At 40.4% G+C, this 26,113-nt stretch overlaps 1 protein-coding gene across 15 annotated transcripts in view; it reads right to left on the minus strand.

Moving 5' to 3' along the window:
- CRACD (capping protein inhibiting regulator of actin dynamics) overlaps positions 1-25,057 on the minus strand; it is a 308,131-nt gene extending 283,074 nt beyond the window's left edge. For 5 of the 15 annotated variants that reach the window (XR_011437570.1, XM_070263761.1, XM_023638065.2 and 2 more), the window contains exon 1: positions 24,840-25,037. The gene's annotated coding sequence lies outside the window, so the exon portion shown is untranslated. Of the gene's footprint in view, positions 1-24,839 lie in introns of all 15 variants that reach the window. The other 10 variants (XR_011437568.1, XR_011437569.1, XM_070263757.1 and 7 more) reach the window with 4 other exon arrangements.
- Positions 25,058-26,113: the final 1,056 nt, after the last annotated feature.

The raw sequence follows: 26,113 nt of genomic DNA on the forward strand, positions 1-26,113 counted from the left end.
ATGGAATGACCATAAACCATGATCTGAAATTCTATATATTTTACCTATTCATTTGTTTATTGCCTGCCCTCCCCACATACACACTAGAATGGGAGCTCTATGAGGGCAGAGACTTTGGTCTGTTTGGTTCACTGTTGTTTCTCTAGGATCTAATGAAACAATCTCTAGCACACAGTAGTCACTCCATAAATGTTTTTGAATGAATGGCAGAAGTGAGTATAACCATCTGATCTGAAAGACAAGGGAGAGAGAACTAACCTTGTCACACAATGAGATGTAGAACCTGGACCCGTTTTTCTGTTAAGTGATTTGTGCTAATTAAGTACATTAATTTATGCTACTAATGGGTTACCCACCCCTCCCAGGCAGAGAATTGCTTTTCAAAGAGGAATCCTTAGAGACAGGTATCCAGATCCAAAGAATTAAAGCACAGGGTGGAAACTGAGATATGAGAAGGCATGTTTTGGGACAGACCAGATTATTCAGAAAGTCAAGCCACCCCGTAGCGCCCTGCAGGCCCAACCCAGGGCAGAGGACCGGCTGCTGATGCATGACACTCATCCTCTCCCACCCTTCCCATCGCTAATACATACTCACCTCCTGCTTCTGGCTTTTCTCTGGAGAAAAATTACTTATCAGAGTGTTTAAGAAACACACTTTTTCCTTTTCTGAATTCCCATTGTCTACTCCTAATATCCTATAAAAAATAGATGCTCCTGGATGAAGACTTCCTCCCTTTCCTGAAAAGGTAAGCATCTTATATAACAGAACAGGCAATCCTTGTTCTATTTTGCAACTTTCCATCTGAACCACCTTGACTAATTCTAACTTCCTCATTAAATCTCTTTTGAATGTATCTGACTCTAATTTTTACTTTTTTGTCTTAACCCACTTACTTTTCTCTACCTTCTCCTATCACAATCTTCTTTCCTCCTCTATGTTGTTGTCCAGTCACCTATAATACCCAGACACTCCTAATCCTCATGGATTTCACTTATTTTTTCATGCACTAATTCAACAAGCTATTTATTTAGTTCCTTCAATGTACACAGCACTGTAACAGACCTTCCCCATACTGAGTGTGTGTGTGTGTGTGTTTCAGGTAGACATGTAGGACCAGAGCAAAACAATCCTGTTTACAAGGGATAATCACCACCACTATTCCCCATCTGCCTCTTAGCCACAGTGAAGGGAATGACAACTACAATTAAAATTTTTGATATGCTACTGATCCCCTAATAAGGTGGAAAATTCCTCATGCAGAACCTTGGAGCTTTGATATATATTTAACAATGCTCCCAAGAAAACTTAAAGATGGAGGTAATAATACAATTGTCTGATTTCTTATCTCTTAATAGGGTATTCAAAAGTAACCAACTGCAGTGGCTGCCTTCTGGTGTTTATGGGGAGCCACTACCCCCTCTCTGCATTGCATGGCATCCTGAGGGCACCTTCAAAACTACGAATCCAGAAAGCCAACCAGGACAGCACACACTCAGTTTAAAGATAGGCTGGCCTGCACTTTATCTACCTGGAAGCTGTAGGTATTACAGAAGAGCTGGGGCTCACAGGCAGGGACAAGAGGAAAAAGGAGTAGTACTTCTGCTAGTGGCCTCATCCCACACATGAGTAACTACAGAAGGAAGGTGATGAATCATAGAAAATAATGGTCCCCTGCAACCTGTTTGATAGATAATAAAGGCTCATGTCAAGAGGTTGCAGGGGCATTCACCATCTTCCTCAAGGACTGAGAGCTCTTGATAGCTTTCTGTATTTGGCTTGGCTCCCTCCCCCACTGCCCAACAACCACGGCTGGTCATTGTGAGCCACACAGCATCAAACCTCAGATGACTTCAGTTGTCTCAAGGGTGAAAAATCAACTTCAAATGTCTGTGATCAGCCTGTGCCCAGATACAGATTGCAAAAAGGGCAGTGTATTTTTTTGGCTATGGTTGGAATTTTTAGTGAACCTGTAAAACGCAGTTTCAGTTCAAGATGAGAATAGGAAACCAAGACTGCATGCTATAAGGAATTAGCAGAAATTTTTAAAAGTTAAGGTAGAGACATAAGGCCACACTTGTGAGAAATCTGTGAGTGACTGAGTGGAAGATAAAAGACGGAATGGCATCTCAAAGAGGGAGTAAGTCCTAGGAGTTTTGTTTATTTGTTTGTTTTTTAATATTAGGCCAGGCCTAAGGATATTTATATCAAGAAGGAAATAACCAGTGGGAGAAAGAAGATAACTGAAGACCAAAGTTTCTGAGGAGGTGGAGATGATAAGGTTAAGAGAACAAATAGAGAGTTCGGCTTTGTAAAAGGGTAGTTTTTGTTCTGAATCACTAAAGAAAAGGAGCTTGATAATGATTAAGTGAGATAATGTATATGCAAGTACTTTGTAAGTATAGGATCCACTCTAATTTAAGTTATTATTATCCAATACCTACCAAACGTCAACAGAGTAGGCATTCAAGAAACGTCTGTTAAAAGAACTGAGATCTAGAGAGAACCTAAGACAGTGAAGTAGTTATGGGAACTGAAATACTTGAGAAGGAGAAAAGTAAGAGAGGCAAGTTTAGGCTTAATTTCCTGAAAAAACCAAGAGGCTAAGTCATCCAAGAACGAAGGTGGATTTGAAGTGTACGGAAAAGGTTTGAAATAACTGCTTTGAAAAATTTGGTAAGGAGTCAAAGGCAATACAATAAGTCATTGCAATTTTTAATTAGTATTTTATTGGAAACATTTTAGTTCTGACCAATGATGACGGCTCAGTCGAGGACAGACAATATAAATGTGTAATAGAACGAGGGAAGAGAGCTGGAACCAGGGTGTGCACTGGCTTGGGTTCTGGGTGGGTGGTCAAGAGAGCCAGAAAGTTGAGTACTGATGAGTATAGAAACGTTCACTCATGGAGCCTAGGCTGAGCGTGAGGGCAGACTGAAGCACTGGGAAAATGGGAAGGGGTAAAAAAGGGGTCATAATGAAGGCAAAAATGAAAGGTTATAACTATGAGTAAATGGTGGGTTGAAAGGCAAGAAGACCGTGGTCAGAGAGGGGAGCTCCAGTCTGTAGGGTTTGGAGCAAGAAGTGCACAGTAGGCTGGCAGGTGGAGATGAGTCCTACGAGCTTATGGCTCAATCCTGAATCCTGGTTGTCTCTACCCTTTAAACAGCACAGAGATATTTAGAGATGCTGGACAAAACAAGATCTGCTAAGGCCAGAGTCCGGAAGTTTCAGTCTGTTGAGAAAGAGAAAGTCCTTATTTATTTCTTCTCTCATTGCAAGGATGGTGGGTGGTATGGAATTTATATTAAACTATTCTTAGCTCTGGGACAGACGCTAACACATTCATTACAGATGAAGGAAGGAGGCCAAAAAATGCTGCAAGACTATATAACCTGAGGCTAGGTACAGAAACGGCTCATTTCTTTTACACTGAAACATTACTTGGTGCAGTAAAACTCTGAAATATCCTCTGAGGAAACACTTGTTTCCTCATTACCTTTTCAAAGATACTGGCTCTTCTAGCCAAACAAATACAAACAGCATATTTTGAGAAACTATTTATAAATAAGGTTGCATAAAAACAAAGTCATGTGTATATACACATTTATAAACATAAAAAACTCAGCAACCATAAACTTATTCAGGCAAAGCAGTATTACAATGTTTTTATTTCACTGACTAAAAATGAAGATTCAACTGCATCTGAGAACAACTCTTGTTCTCTTATAAGAAGACAAAATGCCAAAAAAATTCTATACTGGTTGAATCTATTTGAGCAATACTGGGGTCATGAAATCTATCCATTCTTGAGAACTGAGATGGGACCCTGGGAGTGGAAAGCACACAATTAATAGCTCTCTTCCTGCTTTGATATCAACCTGTTTGTCAAGGCTAATTCTACAGCCCACTACACTTGGAGCTGATCTCATGCACAAAAAATGGGCTCTTGTATGCACCCCTCTTATCAATTAAAGACAGAAGTACAGAGGTTAGGCTTCCATCTTCCATCGTTGAACCTCCACAGAAACATGTCAGGAAACATCACCATTTCTAAACTTCTTAATGACCTTCATTCTCCTACAGGATTTGTTCTGTTTTGTTTTGATTTTACTTATATAATTAAAGACAAGGCATCACGTACTGAAAATTTATCCTATCTCCTCATGCTGGTTCTCCATCCATCACGTTGTAAAGACGATTTTCTGGAATCTGTACTGTCTTTTTTGCTTACTTACTCAGCTTTACATAATCACAGCAAAGTAGTTTTTGCCAGACTGAGAGAGCCAATAAGTATACATTGGTGTTTTCTTCCCATTGTCCTAAGTATGGGTCTGGGGAGAGTAGTAACAGTAATTTTCCTCATTTTAACAATGAAAACCATAAGCACACCACTGCAGCTTCAGGTTGTAAACAAACAATGAGAATTCCAGTCAAAAAGGCAAATTTCTTGAGAAAGTTGGATATGGAAGTTGAAAACAGAAGACTTATAATGAAAAACATCTTGTAGATGGAATTGTAATGCATAGTCCTGTTCCCCAAAGAAAGAACCAGAGTGAAAGCTTATCTGGTTACTCACTGAACTAGCAAAAAGCTTTTCTCTCACCAACATGGGCTATGGACACACCAGGACAAATGTACAATCAGAAAAATGTACAATTAGTACAGAAGGAGATAGGATAGGGAAAAGAAGGTGAACACCATGGGCAGAATATCAGTGCTGAATCAAAGTGAATAGAGATACATAAGAAAACCAGAATGTGGCGGTTATCAGCAAAGTCTCAGGAAGCAACACGGAGGAAAAATATATGAATAACCAATACTCAACTCCACTCTGTGTCAGATGCTCTGACTGTAGGAAGGCCTGTGTTTCTCAGGATTCACTCACGGCCTTGCCCACTGGCTACCCAGAAGCAGCATTTACAAACTCTCAGGGAAGCTGAATCCAAACTGCAACTCAGAGACTTTCTTCATCTTGTCTTCTCCTGGGAGCCTTCATCAAACAGCAGCAATACCACCAGCTACCTGAATAGCCAGGTTTGTGTTTGCTGCTTGCTTTTTATAGTAGTCCCCCTTCACATTCATGTATTACTATTATAGTTAAGAAAACATGTGAACACTATCAAGAGAGTGAAAAGACAACCCACAGAATGAGAGAAAATCTTTGCAAAGCATATATCTGATGAGATTAATATCCAGACTATATAAAGAGTTCCTACAACTCAACAACAAAAAAGCAAACATCCCATTTCAAAAATGGGCAAAGGGAAGAGGATTCTGGGAAGATGGCAAAGTATAAAGCACCAGGAATCTCTCTCTATCCCTAGAAAACAACTGCACTGGCAGAATCTGTCCAATGTAATTGTTTTGGAATTCTGAAGTCTGTCAAAGGATTGCAACTTCCAGGGAAGTCTTGGAGTGTAAATTGTGGTTGATTTCAATTTCAGCTCTTAGCACCATAGCAGTTATCCATCCCCCACCCCCAGCAGTGTAGCAGGCAGCTGTGCTTGGTTCCTGGAGCAGCTTGCACACAGCCTGAGGAAGCCAAGGTGGGCAAAAAGGACTCTGTCCTCCAAATATTGGAGATCTATGCTCTGATTGCTGATTCTGGCTTTTGATCACCAAGGCTGGCAGCCACTGTTGTTGTACCTCCCCCCATTGTTGCAAGCCCCTCTCCCTCTAGCTGAAGCGACTTTCAGGGAATTTAAAGGGCCAGCACCTTCCTCTCCTTCATTTTTCAGTTTTTTTCCTTCCAGGAACCAGACATTAAAGAGTAGGACATTCAAACACAACAGCATATACAGGGAAAATTAGAAAGTGACCCCATATGCCCTGGGAAAGGTTCAGAAAAGACCCAAGAAGACATTAAGTTTACATTTCAGGCTAATTCCTAGCACAGAGACAGCCTACAACAATCAAAAAAACAATAAATAAAAAACAGCAAATCCTGGCAAAGAGGGAGAATCTGATTTCCAGAGTTAACACATTATTAGATTCAAATGTCCAGTGTTGGACAAAAAGTCACATGGCATACAAAGAAATAGGAAAGTATGGTCCATTCAAAGGAATAAAATAAATCAAGAGAAACTGTCCCTGAGAAAGACCTAACAGCGGATATACTAGACAAAGAATTTAAAACAACTCTCTTAAAGGTGCTCAAGGAACTAAAGGAAGATGTGAAGAAAGTCAAGAAAACAACGTGTAAACAAAATGGAAATATCAATAAAGAATAGAAAACCTAAAAAGAAATGAAAAGAAATTCTGGAGTAGAAAAGTACAATAACAGAAATGAAAAATTCACTAGATGGAGTCAAAGGTTGATTTGAGCAAGAAGAAATAATCAATGAACTTGAAGATAGGACAATGGAAATTACTGATGCTGAGGAACAGAAAGAAAAAAGATTCAAGAAAAGCAAAAAGAGTCCAAAGGACCCATGGAAAACCATCAAACAGACCAACATAAGCATTTTGGGAGTCCTAGAAGGAGAAGAGAGCAAGGGGCAAAGAGAATATCTGAAGAAATAATGGCTGAAACTTCCCAAATTTGATGAAAGACATGAATATAAAAACCAAAAAAGTTCAATTAACACCAAGTAAGATGAACTCAGAGACCCACACCAAGACACATTATAATCAAACTTTCAAAAGAAAAAGACAAAGAGAGAATCTTGAAAGCTGTAAGAGAGAAGCAAATCATCACATACAAGAGCTCCTCAGTAAGACTGTCAGCAGATTTCTTATCAGAAACTTGAGGCCAGAAGACAATGGGCCAATATATTCAAAGTACTAAAAGAAGAAAACTGTCAACCAAGAATGCTATATCTGGCAAAACTGTCCTTCAAAAGTGAGAGAGAGATTACGACATTCCCAGATAAACAAAAGTAGAGGGAGTTTGTGACCACTAGACCTGCCCTGCAAGAAATGCTCAAGAGAGTCCTACAAGGTGAAATGAAGACACACTAGACAGTAACTCAAAGGCATAAAGAGAAATAAAAATCTCAATAAAAGTAAGCACATGGGCAATTATAACAGATAGTATTATTTTAACAATGGTTTGTAACTGTACTTTTTTTGTTGTTTTTTACATGATTTAAGAGACTAGTACATTTAAAGGAAAAAAGGAATTATTAGTATAAAAGCTATTATTACTGTAACTTTGGTATGTAACTCCAGATCTTGTTTTCTAAATAACTTAGGAGACTAATGCATTTAAAAGAATTATTAGAGTATGTTTTTTGGCATAAAATTGCATAAAGATAGGTGGGGACAGAACCGGAAAGGCGCAGAGTTTTTGTATGTTATTGAAATTAAGCTGATAGAAAATCAAATCAGAGTGTTATAACTTTAGTGTGTTAAATGTAATCCCCTGGTAACCACAAAGAAAATAGCTATAGAATATACACAAAAGGAAATGAGAAAGGAATTTAAACATTTCACTACAGAAAATCAACTAAACAAAAGAAGATAATAATGCAGGAAATGTGGGACAAAACAGCCACAGGACATATAGAAAACAGTGCAAAGATAAAAGTAAGTCCCTCCTTATCATTAATTACCTTAAATGTAAATGAATTAAACTCCCCAATAAAAAGACACAGATTTGGGCCAGCCCCAGTGGCCTAGTGGTTAAATTCACCATGCTCCACTTCAGCAGCCTGGGTTCAGTTCCCAGACCTACACTGCTGGGTTAGTGACCATGCTGTGCTGGCAGCCCATATACTAAAAAATAGAGGTAGACTGGCATGGATGTTAGCTCAGGGCAAATCTTCCTCAGCAGAAAAAAAGAGAAAAAGACACAGATTGGCAGAGTAGATAAAAACACATGCCCCAACTATATGCTGTCTACAAGAGACTCATTTGAGATCCAAAGACACAAACAGGTTAAAACTGAAAAGATGGGAAAAAATATTCCATGTAAGTAGTAACCAAAAGAGAGCAGGGGTGGCTATACTAATATCAGACAAAAGAGACTTTAAATCAAAAAAGGGTTACAAGAGACAAAGAAAGACATTACATGTTACTAAAAGGTTCAATATAGCAAGAAGATATAACAGTATAAACACACATCTAATGACAGATGATCAAAATGTATGAAGCAACTGACAGAACTGAAGGGAGAAATAATTCTACAATAGTAGTTAGAGACTTCAATGCCTTACTCACAATAATGGCTAGAACAACCAGTCACAGGATAAGAGGACTTAAACAACAAAATAAACCAACTAGGGGCCAGCCCTGTGACTTAGTTGCTAAGTTCACACACTCTGCTTTGGCCACCCAGGGTTTCGCTGGTTCGGATGCTGGGAGCAGACCTAGCACCACTCATCAGGCCACGCTGAGGCGGCATCCCACATGCCACAACTAGAAGGACCCACAACTAAAGATACACAACTATGTACTGGGGGGCTTTGGGGAGAAAAAGGAAAAATAAAATCTTTAAAAAAATAAAAATAAAAAAAATAAACCAACTACATCTAACAGACACACCAAACACTCTACCCAACAATGACAGCATGCACATTTTTCTCAAGTGCACCTGGGACACTTTCCAAGACAGACAACATGTTAGGCCAGAAATTAAGTCTTGATAGATGTAAAAAGATAGATATCATACAAAGCATCTTCTCTGACCACAACGGGATGAAATTAGAAATCAATAACAAAAGTAAAACAGGGAAATTCACAAAATTGGGAAAATTAACCAATACACTTTTTTTGTTTTTGAGGAAGATTGGCCCTGAGCTAACATCTGCTGCCAATCCTCCTCTGTTTGTTGAGGAAGACTGGCCCTGAACTAACACCCGTGCCCATCTTCCTCTACTTTATATGTGGGACGCCTGCCACAGCATGGCTTGACAAGCAGTGCCATGTCTGCACCTGGGATCCAAATCAGTGAACCAAACCAACCCACTGAAGCGGAACGTGCAAATTTAACTGCTGCGCCACTGGGCCAGCCCAACAATACACTTTTAAACAACTAATGGACCAAAGAAGAAATCACAAGGAGAATTAGAAAATACTCACAGGTGAATGAAAATGAAAACACAACATACGAAAACTTATGGGATACAGTGAAAGCAGTGTTAAGGAGGACATTTCTAGCTATGAACATTTACAATAAAAAACAAGAGCGAGCTCAAATCAATAACCTAACTTTACAAGTGAAGAAACTAGAAAAAAAACAAACTAAACCAAAAGCCAGCAGAAGGAAGGAAATAGTAAAGCTAAGAGCAGAGATAAATGAAATAGAGAAGGGAAAAACAACTGAGAAAACCAATGAAACCATAAGTTGGTTCTTTGAAAAGATCAACAAAACTGACAAACCTTTAGCTAGATGAACTAAGGAAAAAAAGAGAAGACTCAAATTACTAAAATCAGAAATGAAAGTGGGGACATTACTACTGATTCTACAGAAATAAAACAGATTATATGAGAGTACTATGAACAAGTGTATGCTAAAAAAGTGGATAAGCTAGATGAAATGAAAAAATTCCTTGAAACACAAAATCTACCACAATTAAATCACAAAGAAATAGAAAATGTGAACAGACCTATGACAAGTAAGGAAATAGAATCAATAATCAAAAATCTCCCAATGAAGGGGGCTGGCCCCATGGCCGAGTGGTTAAGTTTGCGCGCTCCGCTGCAGGTGGCCCAGTGTTTCATTGGTTCGAATCCTGGGCGCGGACATGGCACTGCTCATCAAACCACACTGAGGCAGCATCCCACATTCCACAACTAGAAGGACCCACAACGAGGAAGATACAACTATGTACCGGGGGCTTTGGGGAGAAAAAGGAAAAAAATAAAATCTTTTAAAAAAAAAATCTCCCAATGAAGAAAAGTCCTGGACCTGATGACTTCACCGATGAATTTTATCAAACATTTAAAGAATTAATACCAATCCTTCTCAAACTTTTCCAAAAAACTAAAGAGGAGGAAATACTTCCTAACTCATTCTATGAGGCCAGCATTCCCCTGATACTAAAGCCAGACAAGCATACTACAAGAAAAGGAAACTACAGAATTATATCCCTTAGGAACATTAATGCAAAATCCTCAACAAAATACTAGCAAATAGAATTGAGCTGCATATTAAAAGGATTATACACCATGACCAAGTGAGATTTATTCCTGGAATGCAAGGATGGTTCAACGTAAGAAAAATCAATCAAAGTAATATGCAACATCAACAAAACAAAGGAAAAATAACACATGATCATCTCAATTGATGGAGGAAAAACAGGTGACAAAATTCAACACCCTTTCATGATAAAAACATTCAACAAAATAGGAACAGAAGGAAACTACTTCAACATAATAAAAGCCATATATTAAAAATCCACAACAAACATCATACTCAATGGTCAAAGACTGAAAGATTTTCCTCTAAGATCGGAAACAAGGCAAGGACGCCTGCTTTCACCACTTCTATTCAACATGGTACTGGAAGTTCTAGCCACAGTAATTAGGCAAGAAAAAGAAATAAAAGGCATCTAAATTGGAAAGGAAGAAGCAAAATTATCTCTATTTGCAGATGATATGATTTTCTATGTAGAAAACCCTAAATACTTCACAAAAAAAGCCGTTAGAACTAATAAATGAACTCAGCAAAGTAGCAGTAAACAAAGTCAATACACAAAAATTATTTGTATTTCTACACACAAACAATGAACAATCTGAAAATTACAAAAACAATCCCATTTACAACAGCATCAAAAAGAAGAAAATACTTAGGAATTAACCAAGGAGGTGAAAGATCTGTACAATAAAAACTAGAAAACAATGCTGAAAGAAACTAAAGAAGACATAAGTGAAATGAACATCTCCTGTTCATGGACTGGAAGATTTAAAAAGATCAAGACTACCCAAAGAAATCGACAGAGTCAATGCAATCCCTACCAAAAACCTCAATGACTTTTTTTGCAGAAATAGAAATTTCATCCTAAAATTCATATGGAATCTCTAGGGGCCCCAAATAGCCAAAACAATCTTGAAAAAAAGAACAAAACTGAAGGACTCACACTTCCTCATTTCAAAACTTACTACGAAGTCAAAGCAATCAAAACAGTATAGTATTGGCACAAAGGTAGACAAATAGACCAGTGGAATAGAATAGAGAGTCCAGAAATAAACCCTCACATATATGGTCAAATGATTTTTGACAAGGGTACTAAGCTCATTCAATGGGGAAAGAACAGTCTTTTCAACAAATGGTGCTAGGAAAACTTGATACCCACATGCAAAAAAATGAAGTTGGACTCTTACCTAAAACAGCATACAAAAATTAATTCAAAATGGATCAAGGACCAAAATGTAAGATCTAAAACAATAAAACTCTTAGAAGAAAACAGAGGACAAAAGCTTCACCACATTGGATTCAGCACTGGTTTCTTGGCTATGACATCAAAAGCACAGGTAACAAAAGAAAAAAACAGACAAATTGGACTTTGCAAAAATTTTAAAATTTTGTGCATCAAAAGACACCATTAGGGGCCAGCCTGGTGATGTAGTGGTTAAGCACGCACATTCTGCTTCGGCGGCCCAGGGTTCACCAGTTCAGATCCCAGGTGCAGACATGGCACCACTTGGTACGCCATGTTGTGGTAGGCGTCCCACATATAAAGTAGGGGAAGATGGGCACAGATGTTAGCTCAGGGCCAGTCCTCCTCAGCAAAAAGAGGAGGATTGGCCACAGATGTTAGCTCAGGGCTAATCTTCCTCAAAAAAAAAAAAAAAGATACTATTCAGAGTAAAGCGGCAACCCACAAAATGGAAGAAAATATCTGCAAATCATATATCAAATAAGGAATTGATATTCAGAATATATAGAGAACTTCTAAAACTCAGCAACAAAAAAGAAAACAACTCTATTCAAACATGGGCAAAGAACCTGAATAGACATCTCCAAAAAAGGATAAAGGAATGGCCAATAAGCATATGAAAAGTTGCTCAACATTACTAATAATTAGGGAAATGCATATCAAAACCACAACGAGATATCACCTCACACTTGTCAGGATGGCTATTATCAAAAAACAAAAGACAACAAGTGATGGTGAGGATGTGGAGAAACTGGAACCCTTGTGGATTGTTGATGGGGATTTAAAATGTTATAGTCACTGTGGCAAACAGTTTGGCAGGTCCTCAAAAAGTGAAACCTAGAATTACCATATGATCCAGCAACCCCACTCTTAGGTGTATATCCAGAAGAACAGAAAGCAGGGACTCAAACAGATACTTAGACAGCAATGTTGATAGGAGCATTATTCACAATAGCCAAAAGGTGGAAACAACCACATGCCCATCAACAGACGAATGGGTTTTTTTATTGTTATGTGAACAATGGAATCTTATTCAGCCATAGAAAGGAATAAAGGTCTGACATATGCTACAACATGGATGAACCTTGAAAACCCTATGCTAAGTGAAATAAGCCAGCCACAAAAGGACAAATATGGTATGATCCTACTTACATGAAATACCCAGAATAGGCAAATTCATAGAGACAGAAAATAGAATAGAGGTCACCAGGGGCTGGCGGGAATGAGGAGTTAGTGTTTAATAGGCACAGTTTCTGTTTGGGATGATGAAAAAGTTCTGCAAGTGCGTAGTGCTGTTGGTTATGCAACATTTGGAATGTGCTTAACGCCAATGAACTGCACACTTAAAAATGGTTAAAATGGTAAATTTTATGTTATATAAATTTTACCATAATGAAAAATTTTTTTATTTGAGGGAAAAAATCAGAATATTGGAAATTCAGATATAATAAGCAAAACAAACATTAACATGACCTGTTGGTACAGTATCCAGAGTTCTCTTTCTTGTTTCCCGTCCCTCCCTCCTTTCCTCCCTTTCTTCTCTCCCTCCCTCTCTCCTTCCTTCCTTCCTTTCTATACCGAATAACTAAACATTCTGAGGATGACAGATGCATGAGGGAATTATAATGAGAACTTAATTTTAAAAAATAAATGATATTACAACAAGGACTGGCAGAATGAGTAATCTAGAGCAGGGATTATAAACAACCAGCAGGAGAACTGAAGACCAAGGAGGTACTTCTATCTTCTGTAAAAGGGAAAATGAAGAAAGAACAAAAATACATGTGCAAGCCCCAAACTGTACATCATTCAGTTCTAATAGCAACTCCTTGAAACTATCTTAAAGGACAAGATGAGTTAAATTATTCAGGCAGGGCCAGCTTCACTGGCTGTGAACTGCTAGGTGAGGAAACAAAGCCACATAGCCTGGATTCCATGCCAGCCTAAGGTCGGGGATCACATCTTACACTGTCTCTAAAAGGACAGTCTACCACTCTAGCTTCCTGACACGGCAGACATAATTGGTGGGAAATCACTTTAAAACTCTGTGAACGGTCCTCAATAAACGGTAAGTCCAGATCTCCCTACCTAATATCTCACACAAAGAACAAGCCACTTTTAAGCATACTCTCTTCCTCTCTTCTGCTGACTACCGCTCAACTGTTCCACATCACCAAGAAAAGGTTTAGGGCCAAAGAAGAATGTGTGCCTTCTTCAGCCTTTCACTGATTCAGCAAGAATCACCTACAAACCAAACTTTAAGACCTCAGGATAGACTCAGCTTATTACTGATTCTTTTAAAAATTCCCAATGCCACTGTTATGATTATAACTGGCAGAAATGGTCTCCTAAGATGCATTCCAACTCTAATTAAAACAGGGCTGTCCCAGAGCTCCCACTTAATTTTAATTTATATTAAAATAACTTGGAAGAGCTATTCAACATATTGAACAACTGCCTTAAATCTGGTTGGTTAAATGTTAGCATATTCCCCCTTCCATAAGCCACAAGGTTGGAGATGGATAATGTGCTGAGGGAGAGGCAGGATCCAAAATTACCAACATGAGCAACATTTTTCAGATGATGAAAGAAATTGTTTCCTAAAATTAAATTATGCTATACTTAGTCAAGCTATTTAAACGATGGAGTGCTAAAAAGATTCTGCCCATCAATAAGCGTATTGGTGAAACGAATCGAAACTGTAAGAACAACATCTATTTGGAAACCGATTTTAATCAATGTTGAAGAGATTGAACTCCCATAGCTTTTCACTTAATTATACCTACGATTTGAGATCTAGAAGAGATCTGAAATATTCCCACGGCTTCCTCCACTTCCTTCAAAGATCTCTGCGCTACGCTATCTAGAAACAGCACCACTTTCCACTCACTCCGCTCCACTTTCGTTATAGTACTTATCACTACCTGACATGACATTATATACTGATCTGTTTACTCTTCACTGTCTGTCTCTCCCACCAGAATATCATCTCCCTGGCACAGGGGCCCTTTGTGCTTGCTCTAGGGTTCCAACACCAACAGGAGCCCTGGCACAGAGTAGGCCCTTGGTAACTACTGTATCTGTTTACTGATTGACTGGATAACACTTGCCCCACCCTTTTACCTTCTGCAGGAGATTATTTGAGGCCCAGAGGAGTGAAGTGACTTGCCCAAAGTCACTAGGCTAATTAAAGGGAAAGCTGGGCCTAGAACCAGACCTCTCAACTCCCAGTCATCCTTCCAAAATAGATGCAAATATGCCACTCCCTGGTTTCCATAGCTCCCCGTTGCCTAAAAAATGTCAGCACCCTTGACCCTTCAAATCCCTCCAAATTTTGACTTACTCACTTTTTTACTCTTATCTCCTGCCGTTCCCTTCCATGCCCACTGTTCCTGCCTCCTCAGTACACCATGGCTTTCGTGCTTGCCCTATCTTAGCTCATTCTGTTCCCTAATTCTGGAATACCTTCCTGCCCTCTCTCCATCTGTTAAAATTCTACCCATCCTTTAAGACCCAGCTCAAATGTCACTTCCTCTGCAAGCTGCCTCCTTTCTTCCCTCATTAGACCACTCCTCACCAGAATGACAGCTTCTTCCTCTGAGTTCCCATAACACTGCGCCCTTCTCTCATAGCATACTTTACATTCTGCCTTATCTTTCTTCTTTACTAGACCGTGAGTTCTTCATTTTTATATTCACTAGCAACTCCACAGTGCCTGGTATAAACAGCTGGAGCAGGGAAAAAGGAGAGAATACAGAGGAAGTGTGCTACCCTCCCATGTTCAATGATTCCCCAGGTGACAACAAGCCTCTCATTATTCCAACTGACTGCCCCCACGACCCCAAGGAAAAAACTCGGTTACTGCTAGAAATGGAACACGACAGTACATGAAATCAGCTAGTGACTTGCTGAACGTGAATCGTAATGCAGTCGTTCTGCAACAACGTAAAAACGCTACATTCTTTTCTCAAGTTAGAAACGACAACAAAAGTGATGAAGACTTCGGTCTTCAAGTGAGCTGGAGACCCCAGCCCTTGTTCTTTTCATGCTCCGCCCACTGTGCCCAGCACATGGTGTATACTCAGTAACATATCTGCTGACATGAGATGAACTGGGTTTTGATGACTCAGGCTGGATGGGATGTGGATGGTCATGGCACTTTTCACTAAACTTCATACCACAGGACACAGTTTCTTATTTTGGCCTACTCGAAGGTAACCATTCAGAGATTGCCATCTTGCTTTGTTTCTCTGTACCCAGGATAAATCTTGGTTGTTTGTAACAGACAAAAAGCATAGAAAAATGATAATCCAGAAATGTTTTTATAAGCCCCCATTCTGGAAGTAATCACATACCTTCTTTCAACCTCCACACTGCCCCTAATGAAAGGATAAATTCATGCACATTACTAGCTAGTACGGATGATGAGATTAATTGAAGTGTCCGAGGTTGCCTGACAAAGTCGTCGTTCACTAGTTGTCACTGAGTCACTGATAATAAACTGATAGTGACTTGGAACTCTGTGTGGGCCAAAAAGAAAGACTAGATCTGAAGGCACATAAAGTAAACATCTTTAAGATGTTAATTTGAACTGCCTATGTTGATTAGGAAAGCAAAATTCTTAACCAAAAATAACAGACAATAAATTTGGTCCTGAGGTTTTCTTCTTTTTTCTCTTTGCCAATTAAAGACCATTATGCTGGGGCCGGCCTGGTGGCGCAGCAGTTAAGTGTGCATGTTCCGCTTCTTAGCAGCCCGGGGTTTGCCAGTTCAGATCCCGGTGCAGACATGGCACCACTTGGCAAACGCCATGCTGTGGTAGGCGACCCACATATAAAGTAGAGGAAGATGGGCACAGATGTTAGCTCAAGGCCAGTCTTCCTCAGCAAAAAGAGGAGGATTGGCAGCAGATGTTAGCTCACGGCTAACCTTCCTCAAAAATAAAGACCATTATGCTCACAAAACTGACAGGAAGCCCACATGCTGGGGCCACAACTTTCGCACCAGCCAACCCCAGCTATTTCTTCCTCAGCTGGAACATCAGGAAAAGCCATGGCTAAGAGATGGTAAGTAACAGCTCATAATAAGTTCTGTCTTCAGAACACAGACTGAGCCATCTCTCTTCACTTCAGCTCTCCTCCTTCCAAAAGGGACACAGCCCGAAAATCCTGCTGCTTTGTCTATCCAGGTTCATTAAAAACTACCAGAAATCTTCTTTGTAATGAGAAGTACACATTAAAAGTACCCACTTGAATCCAGAATTACAACTGTTAATGTCTAATATTTTAATGTACTTTTCTCAGAACTAAATAAAGCTGTAGGGCCTCTGACCTATGCAGGAAGGTACAATTGAGCCTAAATATCAACATCACAAACAAGACGAAGTCCCTCTCCTATATATGTGGCATGTGTATACACACACACACACTCACAATCGACAAAATACCTAATATGCAATGAGTCAGGCACAGATCTTGTAACATATGATAATTGCCATGCACTAAATGGTCTGCTAATGGTTCAAAGAGCTCCTATCTTCCTGAGCACCTAACCTATTAGCAGGAGAGATTACAGGCAATGGAAAGAACTCAGCTCAGTTACTTAACCTCTGACCTTAGCCTTCTCATCTGTAAAATGAGGGTTTGGGCTAGAACAGCGCTGCCTAATAGAAATATAATGCAAGCCATAAATGTAAGCCACATATGTAGTTTTTAATTTTCCAGTAGGCACATTTAAAAAAGTAAAAAGAACCATAAAATTATTTTTAATAATGCTGTATTCAATCTAACATATCTAAAACATTATTTCAACATGCAATCAATATTAAAAAATTATTAATGACATATTTTACACTTTTTTTTGTTACTTTGGGGGTTTTTTTGTTTGTTTGGAAGACTGGTCCTGAGCTAACATCTGTTGTCAATCTTTGTCTGGTTTATGTGGGATGGTGCCACAGCATGGCTTGATGAGCCATGCTAGGTCCACACTGGGGATCCGAACCTGAGAACCCCGGGCCGCCACAGTGGAGCACACAAACTCAACCACTACCCCACCGAGTCAGCCCCTACAGTCTCTCTTCACACCAAGTGTTTGAAATCCAGTGTGTATTTTAAACTTACAGCACATCTCAATTTTGACAGGGCACATTTCAAATGCTCAATAGCCATATGAGACCAGTGGCTATCATATGAGATAGCACAAGGCTAGATGATCTCTGATATTTCTCTTGATATTAGAAGTAATTTTAATAAAGGGAATAAGAGATTTGTAGACCTAGGTATACTTAAACTATAAAGTGTTTCCCTAGATATTCTCAGTCTATTTGTTCTCATTCAAAACAGTGTTTTGCTTTTTTTCACTTTTATTTTTTAATTCAGTGGAGCTGGATCTGTAAACAACTGAGTAGGAGGTTTGATCCTCTACTTTCAGACATTTTCTCCATCCTCACTGCCACAGTCGCTGTCCTACACACCTAGAGGAAAGTTCAGAACACTCAGGACAATATGTAACTGCTGAATGAATGAGATATCTAAAAACTTGCAACTAGAAAAACCTGTTAAAATGAGAGTTAAACAGAAATGACCAAGAAAATAACGTGACAATCACGTTATCTTCCAAATATTAAGAAAATGCTATGAAACACAAACTGGCACATGCTTTTGGAACTGTTTCTCTAATAACTCAATTCCTGCCACGCCTCCCACACTGTCTTGCTTATTAGTCCCTTTGTGATCAATGATCTGCCTTCGCCAGATGGCTGGTCTGGGTTAAGAGTACAATATGAGATCAGAGAACAAAGCAAAGCTAACTGGCCTTCGCAGGAACTGAACCTGTGACCCTGACCTCATTAACTCCAGAAAACAGTTAACCCACCGCAAACATGCCCGGGCAGCTGCATCGTAAACAGAACCAAGAAAGCCCACTGCATCTGTCACAGTGATGCTCTGACAGGGAAAAAAAAGCACTCCAAATTTATCAACAACTTCTGAAAAGGAAGAAATTCATCAGCAGTGTCTTCCCAGCTCTGCTGAAGCTGTCAGAAGCTTCCCTAAGCCCATCAGCAGTGGCCCCACCTGAGACCAGAAAGGCTTTGACACTGAAGTTCTGATGTTTCCGCTTCCAAAAACAGTCATCTTGGGACCACGGACTTTTTATTCCTCCCAAGTGAGGAAACTGTGGGTTAACAATTATATACAAGACTTTTCACAGATTATTTATTGAATCCGGCTTATGCCAGATTTAAATAATAACTAAGTTTCTCCGCTGCCCACCCTCCCTGCCTGCTCACCTCCGCCCTCTCAGTGCCAGCCAATCCCTCACCAGGCGAGCGGTGCGAGGCCAGTGGACCTCTGGGTGGGTCGTTCCTACCTTCCCTGATAAAAAGCCCAATGCCTTTCGCCAAGCTGTCCTTCCTTTCTTGTTACTGGAATAATTCCTCTCAGCAGCTACTGTCTGCTCTTAAATTCTGTTCTAACAACCTGTCTCTACTGAACTGAGTACTTAGTTCTGATTTAAATATTTCCCAAGTCTTTCAGGGAGGCAGTTTCTGTATCTTTTCCTCAAATACTTAATATTTAATATAGTACCATTTTCAGATGCAAAGTTATTGGAATCTCCACTTAAGCCTCAAAGTATACTATTCGAAAAATTCTACAAACATCTGGAAGAGCTGGCGAAGATTTAAAAATCTGAATGAAAATATTTCTGCTTTTCATTTTTGACGTTTTAAACGGAATCACCTTTCTACATACAAACTTACTAGAATATAAAAGCTATTGCATATGGTTGTTCTATGTGGCTTCTTAAATATTTCTGATAACATGTGACTGACTATAAGGCACTCAACATCTCAAAGATTTTTACTTAGTTTTTTTTATTTCCACAATGTTACTTAAGATAATTTGTGTGTGTGTGTGTGTGTGTGTGTGTGTGTTTAAGGAAGATTGGCCCTGAGCTAACATTTGTTGCCAATATTCCTCTTTTTGCTTGCAGACGACTGTCACTGAGCTAACATCTGTGCCAATCTTCCTCTACTTTATGCGAGACACTGCCACAGCGTGGCTCGATGAGTGGTGTTGGGTTCGTGCCCAGGATCCAAACCTGTGAACCCTGGGCCACCAAAGCAGAGCACGCGAACTTCACTACTACACCACCAGGCCAGCCCCAAGATAATTTTTTATTTATGGATTAAGAGTTTGTAATCTCGCACTTCTCACATATCTGTGGAAATCATACATATACATAAACCTAAAATATGCATATGTATCTGCCTCAAAGACACTAGTACAAGTAAATATCTAAATTGGTTTTGCTCTCCTTATCTCTAAGAATGTTCACATCAAGAATGAAAGTAGTAAAAAATGTGATGGTAACCGAGGTTAGTACCTGCCTGAACATACAAATTACAGTGACTGCTTTATAGCTGGAACGTTTCTTGACGCTACAAAAACTATACCAATTCATGAAGGGTCAGGTGTTAGAGAAAAGAAATAAATTAATAAAATAAGCATAAAAAGTAAGCTTACTACATTTATACACATTTCATCATAAAACAATTTTTTCAGGGCTAACCTAAGGATGAAATCTGATATTCAACAACAAATGAAACAATACATTCACTTTAATCTAATCTCAATAGAAAAGGATGACAGACGAGCAGAAACACATGGATTTTCAAACCACATAAATAAACCATGAAACTGCTGTCCTTCTCTAATATATCATCATGATCTACACAGACTCTGATTTTAAAATGATCAGTTTTGGGGGCTGGCCCGGTAGCGTAGTGGTTAAGTTTGTGTGCTCCACTTCAGTGGCCCGGGGTTCATGGGTGTGGATCCCAGGCAAGGACTTACCATGCATAATGCCATGCTGTGGCAGTGCCCACATAAAATAGAGGAAGACTGGCACAGATGTTAGCTCAGCAACAATCCTCCTCAAGCAAAAAGAGGAAGATTGACCACAGATGTTAGCTCAGGGCCAATCTTCCACACACACACAAAAAAAGTTACTAGTTGTGAAAAGACTAACCTTAATTCAACAACTAAACTGTTTCAACATACAGTTAAAAGTTTAAAGCTCCATGTATGCAAAAGCTATAACACAAAAGCAGGAACATATTTATATATCTTTAAGCACCTGGAATCAGCTTTTCGACAAGATACACTCCTACATGTCGACAGCAATACGCAAACCAGACACTAAAGGGCCTGAATCTATAAGATATAATTGTGAAATAAACAGTGAAATTTGCCTTTGCATTGTCATTGAAAATCATCTATTTGTGTATTCTAAGTATCATTTATAAAATATATTTCCTTAAAACATTCTTCAATCCCCTCTGACAATATTTTTCAAAGAGGAGGAAAGTTTCAGAAATAGCAAAAAATTAAAACACTGCTAAAAATTTAAGAAACATTTGCAAAGAATTGAATACAAAAAAAAATTAATAGGACAGTTAGTGGTAGTTTCTTACAAGTACTTTCCAAAATAAATGCTTTTACTGCCTGGTGATTTTGAGACAAATCAATATACTATTAAATACTCTTTGTAGCTCTTGAGTCTTCATTTTGTGCCTTAACAAAAGCCGACATTCATTTGTAATGAAGCCTTTTTATAGTTACACAGCTATTTCATGTCTCTTCTGAAGATATATTAAACCTTTGGGTGCTCAATGAAACTGACCAATTAATTGACTCCATCATAAAACCCTGAGAAGCTATTCCAAAATATTTACATCAAAGACCAGCCAAAGTCAAAATGAATTACTAGTCTACCCAGTGTGCTTTCTTACTTCACTAACTTGAAAATTTTCTTCAAATGGGTCCTTTCAAAGGAAACTACAAGACATGTACTACAATGGGTAAATTCTCAATATTGCCATTCAAATTTACGTAAAAGAAAAATGATACATCTTTAGAAATCACTGTGAGAGAACATCAGAACAGAGCGTGGGGGAGAGCAGAGAAATTTGGGGTCAAACAGAACTCAGTTGGAATTCCTGCTTCATCTCTCATTAACTTTATGACCTTGAGCAAGTTAATAAAACCTCTTTGAGTCTTAATTTCAATTATCAAATGGAAACACAAGGCCAAGTTACAGGCTGTTGTGAGCACTAAATTAGATAACATATATAAACAGACTGTTTAGCACAGTACCTGGACCATAATAAATACTCAATAAATGACTAGTTACTAAGAAATGTTTAAGAACTTATTTTTAGTGTAATTTAATATTCAAATTCCAAATCATTAGAAGGAAAAATATAAAGATTCAATAACAAATTTTTCTTTAATGCACTTAATCTGATTATCCTTTACATTAGTTGCTTGTCAAACCGCAAGTCCTGACACATTAATGGGATGCGAAATTTAGTGGATCTCAGGTGGCATTCCTAAATAAAATAGAATAAAAAATATAAGAATGCATGACACATGGGAAGTCTAAGCAGTGGTTCATGAGTCTTTTAAAAAATTAAACATATTTGTAATGTATACTGGATGGCAATGTAAAATACATCTCTTACTGCGCAAAAAAGAAAGTTTAAAAGTCACTGCTTTACATTATAATAATGAGAATAAAAATAATTAGCTGACACTGAATGCTTAGTTTGTGCTAGACACTGTGCTAAGCAGACACATTATTTCATCTCATCCTCCCCCAAATCCTATGAGGCAGGTTCTATCACTTCCACCATTTTACAGATGAGGAAACTGAGACACAGATTAAGTCACTTGCCAAGGACGCAGAGCTGGTAACTGGTAAACCCAGGGTTCAAATTTAGTCACCTAACTCCAGAATTTGCACATTTAACCACTTCAGTAAGCACTAGGTTGTAAACTATAACTTTTCCCTATATAAAAGTTATTCAAAAGGTAGACTTTCTCATGAGGCCTAACTGGAGAGGGATCTTTCGGGAGGTGCAGCCTCTCTGGGAGGAGGCAGTGTGATTCAGAGGAGAAAGCTCTAGGCGTGAGATCCAGATCGAGTCCCCAGCCTTGGCGCTTCAGTGGCAAGGAGTTGGCAAGTCATTTAATCTCGCTGAGTCTGGATTTCCTCACCTACAAAATGGGAATGATAGTATCTGCCCTGCCTCCCCACAGGCCTTTGTGAGGAAGTATATGTACATACAACAAGTGAAATGTTCTATTGTGCTACTCGGTCATATGAGCCGATCATTAATACCACCCAGGGGCCCCGTTCTTCACAGAAACATACACACAACAGGATCAAAAAAGGAAGGTAGCCAGGCTTCTATAACCTGTGCATGGAAACACTGCACAGTTCTTGGCACACAGTAAGCCTTCAGTTAATGTTCATTATACTAAAAGAAGCAAACCAATTCAATCCGTGTGTATGTTTTACCCATTTGTATTTTTTTTTTCTTTTTGAGGAAGAATAGCCCTGAGCTAACATCTGCTGCCAATCCTCCTCTTTTTGCTGAGGAAGACTGGCCCTGAGCTAACATCCGTGCCCATCTTCCTCTACTTTACATGTGGGACGCCTACCACAGCATGGCTTGCCAAGCGGGGCCATGTCCGCACCCAGGATCCAAACCTGCGAACCCCGGGCCACCGAAGCAGAATGTACGCACTTAACCGCTGCGCCACCAGGCCAGCTCCCTATCCGTTGGTATTTTATTTTGCATTAATTCATTCTTTCCACAACTATTTATTGAACCCTACTATACGCCAGATTAGAGATGTGGACTATAAAAAAAGACTGAAAGACCATCCTTTGCCCTGGAGAATTTCATACTAATTTCAATTAATTTCCAAAATCTCGTAAGAGAAAACTGTTAAATACAGCTTCCCCATCTAGCAATAACAACTTACACTTATCGTAGTGCTTTATAGTTTAGAAAGAACTGTGTGGTGGCTTTTGTTTCTCACATCAATTGCCTAAGTATGTCAAGTCAGTATTATTATCTTCCTGAATCCAAATTCAGTGCTAAGTACTAGTAAGTCTTTAGAGTGAAAGTTTCTCGACGTCAGAGGTGCCTGTAAAAATAAGGTTTTGAATAAAATACATTTTAGGTAATACTGCAAAGTGGTGATCTGGTAGCATTATTTTTATCCCTTCACATTTTTGAGTTGAAGTCATCTATAACGCAACAATATCACCTCAATATGATGCATTTTTTCAAAATCTTTCTTTAAAAAATCTGCCTTTGAGGTTTTTTTTAGTACAGACTATTTTCTGTTGAATATATTGAACCAGGACTCAGTTTTCTCACAGAATAAAGGAGGCAGTAGCGAAGGTGTCTTTGTTGACTTTTTAAATTACTCAAAATTGATTGTTGTATTCAGATTCCTGAGTCACATATAATGCCAGATAATTGTTAGCCATTTTATATATAATTCAACAACTACTATAGGTGATTTTCACAGGGAGACAAAGATGTAATGACAGCTAAATGAATTAAAAATTTGCTACAGGATGTTTACTATGAACCTTTTACTAAAATTGCCTTATTCTTTGTATTCTAACCACTCCCCGTCCATCACCACCACCCCCTACACAGACACTCCGTCACCTACAGCAGATCAGTTTCCAGGCCATTATTCATAAAACCATATTAAAATTTCACAACACATGGTCCAGTTACTAGGTTTTCTTCTCCCTTCCCCCACCCACTGAATCAGTGTGTCTTTGAACATATATATTCTCTCTCAAAAATCTAGAATTCAGAAAATGATTACGATGCCTCTATTCTGCAAACATCCCATATAAAATGTAAACGTCTGCCCTTCTGTTTACTGATAACCATGAATAAAAGCCATACCCCACCCACCCTATCTGTAGGGTTAGAAGGTCCAATCTCGCCACTACAGAGCTCTGCAAGAAAGGACGGTTATAGAACCAGGAAAGCCACTGCAAGAACCCCTGGGAGAAGATAAGGAAAACACATTTCACACCACTGGCAGCGTGCGGTCTCCCGGCTCCAGCTCTTGGTAAACAGGGAAAACCTTTGTCTTGCCTCAGCCATCAAACTGGTGGCTCATCAGAATTGGGGCAACAAGAGTTTGTGCGAATTGGCTTGGCAGAGGTTAAACAAAGCAATGCAGCTCTGACGGGGGGAGAGGGCTGACCCTGGTCAGCGTCCAAGATCCCAGACGGCGAGGTCTCGCTCTGCCCCCCGCTGCAGCCAGGACCCGCGCCGGGGACCCCGGGACATGATGCCGCGGCGCGGGAAGGAGAGAGGGAATTAGAAGGTCCCACGCTCTCTGCAAGTTCCCGGGGTTGCAGCCCGTCCGCAGGTTCCTTTGCGTGGGATCCAAAGCGGTGCACACCGTGCGCCGGTTCCTCGGGGAGGGTCCGCGCCGCACACACACGCGGGGACACCGCCCCGAAGTCCACGGCCAGCCGCCCCGAGCCCACGCCCCTAGGGCAAGGGCAAGGTCGGGAATCCCGGGGCGCCGCGGGGGCCCGGCTCGGGGGATCGCGAGTGGAAGGAAGAAGCCCGCCCGCTGCCCCCATTGTCTGGCTCCGGCCGCGGGCCGAGAGGGCGCTCACCTGAGGTCCCCGCCTTGCGCCGAGGCTGGCCGAGCGGCCGGACGGCGACGGGCGGTCCCGCGCGGGCGGCGGACGCGGCTGCACAGCCCGCGGCAGCCCCGCAGCACCAGCAGCTCCGCAGCAGCCCCGGCAGCGCACCCGCCTCTCAGGCGGCCGCGGCCTCCATTGCTCTGCCCGCCGCCGCCACCGCGCGGCACTGCGCGCCCGGCCCCGCGCGGCGTGGTCACATGCTCCGCCGGCGCCTCGGGCGCTCGGACCCGCGTCGCGGCCCCGCCCGGCTTCGCGCCTGGACCCCCGGGCGACGCCGCGGGGCACCCGGCGCCCCGCGTTCCCTCTCGCGGCCGCCGGGGATGGCGCGTACCGGACGGCTTTCTTCCCTGGATCCCCAGAAACCGGGAGCGGGCCACAGGGAAGGGCGTGGGATTGATCAGTGCCCTCCCCACCGCTGCAGGGCATGGCCCGAGGGGCAGCTGAACGCGTGGGGTCTGAGGTTACGGCGGTGGGCTCACAGGGAGGCGCATCTGCATGGGGCAAGCATCTGGGACAACAGTCACTACCCCCATGGGATGCAAATCCGGCCCCTGTTACCTGGATGACCCAGAGACTGACCGGGGCGAACTGGAACCCAGAGTTTCGCCCTACAGAGCGCCCAACAATGAGAAATGGCATTAAGACTCCTGAAAGTTAGACAAGTTGAAAGATGCCACACAAATAAAAAGGTTCGAAATTGCTTTGCTGAGTCACTGTACATCTGAACAGAGTGACAATGACATTATTGTCCCCAACCATAATGAAATTCAATACTGACTTTGATATTTTAAGGAAAATATTTATCTTTTCCTTTCGTGGCTTAACTGGAAACACTGAGACTTTTTTCTCCATACTTTTTGCTATGACTGTTTTGATGAAACACGGAAATAAGTTTCTGGTGATCTTTTCATTCACTCTGCATGCAAAGATGCTAAAAATAATTTAGTGTCATTATTAATCAGGAAATGGAAAACAAAGCCAAAATAGTCCGCTGTGACAAAAGATGCAAAAGATGAGAGGTAACCCTAATAGGTAGTCGATATTGAGCAGGATGTCCCAATGCCAAAAACAGGACTAATAATTTTAATGCAGGTGCATGACTTAGAAGGAGCCACTTTGATGCTGGGAGAATCCAGAGCATGTTGCCTTATCCAACTGGATTTTTCAAGATGAAACATTTTAGTTAACCAGCAGCATAAAATATGTTTGGGTATTTTTGTGAATATAGGTATCATTCAGTTGTT

The sequence above is a fragment of the Equus caballus genome, chromosome 3, assembly GCF_041296265.1.
Source record: "Equus caballus isolate H_3958 breed thoroughbred chromosome 3, TB-T2T, whole genome shotgun sequence".
Taxonomy (NCBI): Eukaryota; Metazoa; Chordata; class Mammalia; order Perissodactyla; family Equidae; genus Equus; species Equus caballus.